The 6,742-nt window shown below is 39.0% G+C and overlaps 1 pseudogene; it reads left to right on the forward strand.

Moving 5' to 3' along the window:
- The window catches only part of LOC140600276 (cofilin-1-like), a 65,838-nt pseudogene extending 64,618 nt beyond the window's left edge, over window positions 1-1,220 (forward strand).
- The last annotated feature ends 5,522 nt before the right edge of the window (window positions 1,221-6,742 follow it).

A 6,742-nucleotide genomic window follows, 5' to 3' on the forward strand; every position in this document is an offset into this window, starting at 1 on the left:
TCTCGTCTTTTCCATCTTTTCTTGCTGTCTCCTTTCACATCCAGAAACATGGCCTCTGGTATAGCTGTCTCTGATGGCGTCATCAAAGTGTTGGATGACATGAAGGTGTGTAAGTCGTCAACACCAGAGGATGTGAAGAAGCGCAAGAAGGCAGTGTTCTTCTGCCTGAACAAGGACAAGAACGTTATTTGGAGGAAGGCAAGGTGATCCTGGTAAGTTATCTGGACCAGACTGTAGAAGACAGCACCTATGCCATCTGTCCAGATAGTCCAGCTAGGGATGCCACTATGCCCCCTATGATGTAATTTCAAAACCAAGGAGACAAGGAGGAGGATCTGGTGTTTATCTTCTGGGCACCTGGGTCTGAAGCATTTAAGAGCACAGTGATCTAAGCCAGTTCCAAGCACATCATCAAGAAAGGGCTGACAGGGATCCAGCATAGATTATAACCAAACTACTATGAAGAGGTCAAGGACCACTGTACCCTGGCAGAGTAGCTGAAGGGGGTTAGTGCCAACATCTTTCTGGAGGACAAGCCTTTGTGAGACCCTGCCAGTCTCTGGCCTAGAACATCTGGCAGCCCCAGATCTGACCTTGGGTGTTGCAGACTTTCCCCTTCCTGCAGATCAGAGGTGCTAGGGGGATCTCAGTAGGGAGAGGACAATTCCTTTACCCCAGCTGCCAAACACTACCCTGATCTTCCTCTTGCCTCTTTCCCTAACAGTTCTGGCCTTTCCAAACTTCTTTTGATCTTCTGATTCCTCTTGGGTTTAAGTAGACCTACTGTCCCCAGGCATCTCAGTTTGGGGGATGCTATATTTTTTTAATGACACACTAACACCCCACCTGCTCCTCCTCTTTCCCACGCTGCCAACTTCTACTCTTGGTACTGATTCTGTGCTTGTCTGTTTCATTGTGTATATAAATGTTATGTTGTAGAGATGACTCTCTCCTTAGGCTGCCTGGTTCCTTTTCCCTTGGCTGTTGTCACTCATGATGCAGGACCAAGAAGGGACTGTCAACGAGGGACACATACAATACAAAAAAGACTCTCTAATGGGAAAATAAATAAATAAATGTTTTAGTTTCCCAATTTATATGCTTACACTAGGTGTATTAAGTTCCAAAAAAGATATTAAAAATGAGTTTTATATATACACATATATATGTATATAAATGCACACATACATAGACACACACAGAGAAATTCTAGTATTTTCCCATAGCCGGTGGATCATCTTGCACTCCCCACTGGAGAGATGCCTGGTATTTTTCACCTAGAATTGCAGTTTAGATTTCACATGTCTACTTCTAGTTTGTGTGCTAGTGGACAACAAAGATGTAAGACTCGTAAAACTTTAAATTTAAGTAGCACTGTCTGACATCATGTGAATACTTAATAAATACACATTGAGTATTCTGGTCTTCAATAAGAATGTCTCATTAGGGTGGAATAGAAGAAAGGGTGGTAAGCATCAGCTTTCATGGAAATCTGAGCTGATTCCAAAAGCCCTAGTTGAAATAGAAACTCATGCCTCCGTATTTCCCAGTGTTCCAACTACAGTGACTTATACATAAAAGATGCCCAAGCAAAAAACGTGTTGATCTCTATATCTTAGGGGAATGTACACATGGCAATTCTTTTTCTAGAAACTTGACTGATAAGATTTTAGATTAAGAGATAAAGATGACCAAAGAAGAGGCTGGAAATTATTTGAATGTTGCTCCATATAAGCAGAGCCCCCTGTCCAGAGCTATCAACACTTACATTAAAAATCATAAGCTAAGGGGCACCTGGGTGGCTCAGTCGGTTAACTTCTGCCTTCAGCTCAGGTCGTGATCTTGGGGTCCTGGGATCAGAGGCCTGAGCTGGACTTCCTGCTCAGTGGGGAGTCTGCTCACACTCTTCTGCCCTTCCCCCCCCCACCATGCTCACAAGCTCTCTCTCCCTCTCAATAAATAAATAAAATCTTAATTAAAAAATCATAAGCTATGAAGACATCTGTCATACAGAAAAATCACAGCTAATTCCATGAAACACAGCTACTTCTTGTTAATATTTATCCTGTTGGAAAGAATTTTGATCCACCATTTTAGCTATACTAACACTGACAGATTAAAGATATAATACACCAAAGTTATCTCCTTGGTAAACAGACAAGGACTAAAAAGTCTTTAACCCTAGACCATAATTCCTTTACATTTCTACAAACTAGACTTCCACCCAGCTGTCTAGCACTGAAAGTAAGATGTTCAAAACTGGAGCTTTACCTTAGTAATCGCTTAATTTTTCACTGCAATGCCTCTTCATGGATATAAAATGGATGGATTTTGCTTTAAAAAACTACTTCTTTTTTCTTGTAGTTTTTTTTCTAACTGTAATTATTTTCGTGTCAGAAATATAATTGTACTCCATATTGAAAGCTAACCCAGTGGGGAAATAATTTTGCACAATTACAGAAAGTTTTAATAAAAGACTGATAAGTAAAGTTTTGAATTTTTAATGCATTCTGCAGGCGGTTGAGTGCCTTTTGCCATCTCTGTCACTTATCATTAAAGCTGTGTGAAAGGGAGGCCCACCTGTTATACTTGACTTGATTGGCAAAAGTGTACCCTGACAAATAAAAGTGAAACAGACAAAAGTCAAAGTGAAAAAAAAAATTAAAAACAGTCACAGTTTCATTGCTAATTTAACATTAATGCCTCCCCTTTACCCAGAAAACTTTCTTTGTATTTAATATTCTGTTCTTACCTACTTATTAGCCTACCATTGTGAGTGTTAAATTCCTGTATAGCACACAGCAATAATTCATTTCTATAAAAGCACATCCCATTTCCAGGGCATGCTTTTTGGCTTAATTTGAAAAAATTACCCTCGTTTGACAGAGAAAACACTTTAAACACGCATAACCTACACATTTATGTGCAAGCGAAATCCGAAGAGTGTAATCTATCTAAGCTTTCTGTGATGAAGGCATCATGAGAGCCATCCTGTGAGCTGCACTGAATTTGCTCCAAGGCTACAATTTGAAGTCTTCCTACTGGTATATCATGCTAATGTTTGTTTGTTTGTTTACTCTAGCTTCTGCCAGACCCTAAACAACCCACCAAAATCTTCTTCGGTTTCTTCAGGTCAGTGTCCAGTAAGCATCAACAGCCTGCCAGCCTGGGAGGGCTGAGGGCTGTGGATTTAGCCCCGCTGCCCCTCTTCACACTGGCACGGCCAGTCTCGTGGCAAACATCAAACTGTCACTTGGTTTCATGTGTCTGCTGTCTAATAAGTTTATTTTGGATCAGACTGATTCGCCAGCATATGCTCAAGATAAAATGTTCAAATGATGCAAAGTGGGATTTTCAAATTATGATCCTGAGCACTTTTTTTTTTTCCTTATCCACTTACATGTAATCTAAAAATAAATACCCAGGCTCCACCAGGATGTGACAACTTCGGCAAACAAAATTGAAAATAGCTGCCTTACAATAGTCTCTCCCTCCAAGTGAAACAGGGGAAAATATACCTTTAGAGAAAAATACAGCGCCTGTTAAGGAACAGACGAGCTACTCACAGCAGGTTTGTGAAGAGAGGCACAAGGACATAAACAGCTCAGGATGGGTATCAAGCAAGAAAAAAACCAGCCAGCAATCACTGTGCTGAATCCCGGAAGGGGCGCGGGGAAGTGGTCACAGGTGATTGTCATGTGTGATAATTATTATTACTGTACACCTGCTCCTCCGCACTAATTAACTTTGGATATGCAAATCAATCCTATTGCATCATGCCCCTGCTCTCCTCCCCTACAGATAAGAAGATGTTCAGCTGCTGGATTTAATTAGGATAATGAACGCCAGGCCCACGGTGGCTTGGCAGGGGAGGTGGGGGGGAAGCTGTGACTGACCTTTTCTCCCAAAACGTTGACATTTTCTAAGGCTTCTGAACACTCGAAGTCACCTCCATGGCTGGGACATTGATAGGAGCGGATTGATGAGGTGTCATTAGAGGAGAGACGCCCTGGCCCCAGTGTTTGCTGGGAGAATACAGCAGGTGTTCTGACAAGGACACACACCATCACTGTTATTTGGCAAACAATTCTCTTGATTCACTAAAGTCAAGCATGCCAGCATTTCTTTATAAGAGAAAACAAGGCTGTTTTTCATAACCACCCAAAGGAGAGGTCATCACTAAATTGCATTTCTGAATTACTTTTCATTTCGCATCAATATATTAAAAAGGTTTCTCTTATTCCTCTCCCCTCATCCTCCTTCCCTCTGCACCCCTCCAAGCACCACCCCCACCCCACCCTGCCCAGATTTCTTGTGGCATGTAAGCCGAAAACATTACGTGACGGTATGTTAAAAAGGGTTAAGTTTGTTCATATTAATCCCTACAATTCCATTCCTATAATATAAGGTAAGACAAGGGCTTCTGTGATTAAATGGAAAGAGGGCAGAGCAGCGTCTTCTTGTTTGGATATCTGGTCTGCTTGTTTATCAAAAAATTGTTTTCAATTATGTATATATATATAAAAAGCCTTATTTGAATTTCAAATTCGAAGACATGCATACAAAATAATACTGAGGAACAGAGACTGTAATACGATTCTGTTTTTCTCTCTCTCTCTGATCATTTACTCGGCTTTAACTTTTTAGCCATCTGTGTGTAGAGCCTTTCCTGTATGTTCCGTTCTGACAATGGAGTTTTATGTAGTCATAAAATAATACCATATTAGATCTCTCTTTTTTTCCTATTCTCTTCTTACTGTGCTAAATTATAATAGAAGAATAACTTTAGGAAACCAGCCAATTTCACAAAGAGGTGAAATAAAAGCCCCTTGGTGTAGCTGAAAAATGAAGCTGATCAGAGCCCAAGAAGGCAATGCTAGTCCCATTTCTAAAGTAAAGCAGAAAGTTTCAAAAATTAACCAGGATTTAAAGAGGAAATAATAGGGGATCATTCTATTTCTATAATCTTGATAGGTTTCTATAATCTTGAGGTTTCATCTAAGAAATCAGAGTTTTATGATAGGCTACTCTTTTTTTTTTAATATCCAAGAGATGATCTACTCTTTTTCTCTGAAAAAAAGCTCATTAATATCATAGGGTTAGTATCACAAATACTGTAATATATCCAACTGATATCATGTTGGTAGGCTAGAGATATTTAAATTGATCCTTTCTACAGTATTGAAAAAAAATCAGGTAGCCAAACTGGAGAACTCTCAGAGAATGTAGAATCTCATCATCTAATATAAAGGAAAATAACAAGTGTATATAAAGGAAAAGACAAATGTCTTTTTTTCTATGAGGTGTTATAAAGTGTTGGAAGTAGTCAGTGTTTGTCTCTTATACCAAGGATGTTATTTGAATGCTATCGATTACAGCTGGTTACAATAGTCCTTTTTCTGATCATATCCTTTCACAATGAAGTGTTCAGCATATATCAACAGTTAACAATTCGCAAGGTACAGCTTTTAGAGATTCTACACACGGACTATTAGAATGGAGCTGAATGTGTCATATAAAATGAGAGTAACATCATAAGTTTGCTTGTGTGTGTCTTTCTTTTTCCAGATCAATCACTTTGCCATTTGCTTGTTAATCGCTATTTTAGACTATCTCTGCAATTACTAGTATGAGCCCTTTCTCCTTACTCCTTCTTTATTTCCCATGCATTTCTCTTGAGCTTTGTGCCTTTGGTCATAAGGCTCCCACAGCTGTATCTAGAACCATTTTGGACAGCTCTGTCTCCTTGCTTCAGTATTCATTTCTCTGTGAAAGCCTGCGTTGCTGATTTCATTAAGAATATCTGCAAGTAGGTTGGTATTTTTATTACAACCTTTGTTGTCAATCTCAGCACTAGAGAATAAGAGCTGTCGAACCAAGAACTAGACTCAACATTTTGGGGAAGGCAGTTTCTGACCATGGAGAGAAGAGGAGCAGGGGCATTTAAGACTTTTCTTCCCTGGTTCAGACAACTCCTGCCCCCAGGTTCCTGAGACACAGGGCATTGGCTGTTTCACCCATCCATGTGCTTGGTGCAAAAGGCAGAAAAGGTCAACACCTTCCCAGCCTCACCACGTGGAAATATGGTAGAAATTCACATCTAGAGAAAAGATCTAATTAAATCAGAATTTAAGGAATTAGGACTCAAAAGTCTTATTCACTAGTCACAGCATTAATTTGGAAGATATACCTAAACTCACACCTCGATCAGTTTCATCTTGCTTGCTGCATGTGTCCTTGGGCAAGTTCTTTTCTTGAGGTTCATCATTTCATTTATAAAATGAGGATAACAGTAGTACCTAACAGATTTGTAGTGAAGATTAAATGGAATAATAAGTTATACTGGTTTGCAATGCTCAGCTCTTAATATATGTAAAAAACATTGCCAGTGTGTCCAATAACATACTGGCAACGTATAGAGTAGCATATATAATAGTGTGTGTGTGTGTGTGTGTATATATATATATATATATATGCATGTATTTTATACATAATATATATATATAATTTTTAAAGTTCAAACTAATCTAGTGGTATTTCTCAAAACTGCTTATCTAGTGTACATATATATCATCAGGGAATTTTGAGCAAAAGCTACTATTTGTAAAATCCTTTTGCACCACTATTTGGCCATAGCACCTTGTGTATTTTTGTTGGAATAGAAGAAATAAATACTTAAACTTAACTATCTCTTTTTCCTATTAAAGAGATAATAGCCAGAATGTTGGACACAAATAGAAAA

This window comes from Canis lupus, chromosome 11, assembly GCF_048164855.1.
Source record: "Canis lupus baileyi chromosome 11, mCanLup2.hap1, whole genome shotgun sequence".
NCBI classification, from domain to species: Eukaryota; Metazoa; Chordata; class Mammalia; order Carnivora; family Canidae; genus Canis; species Canis lupus.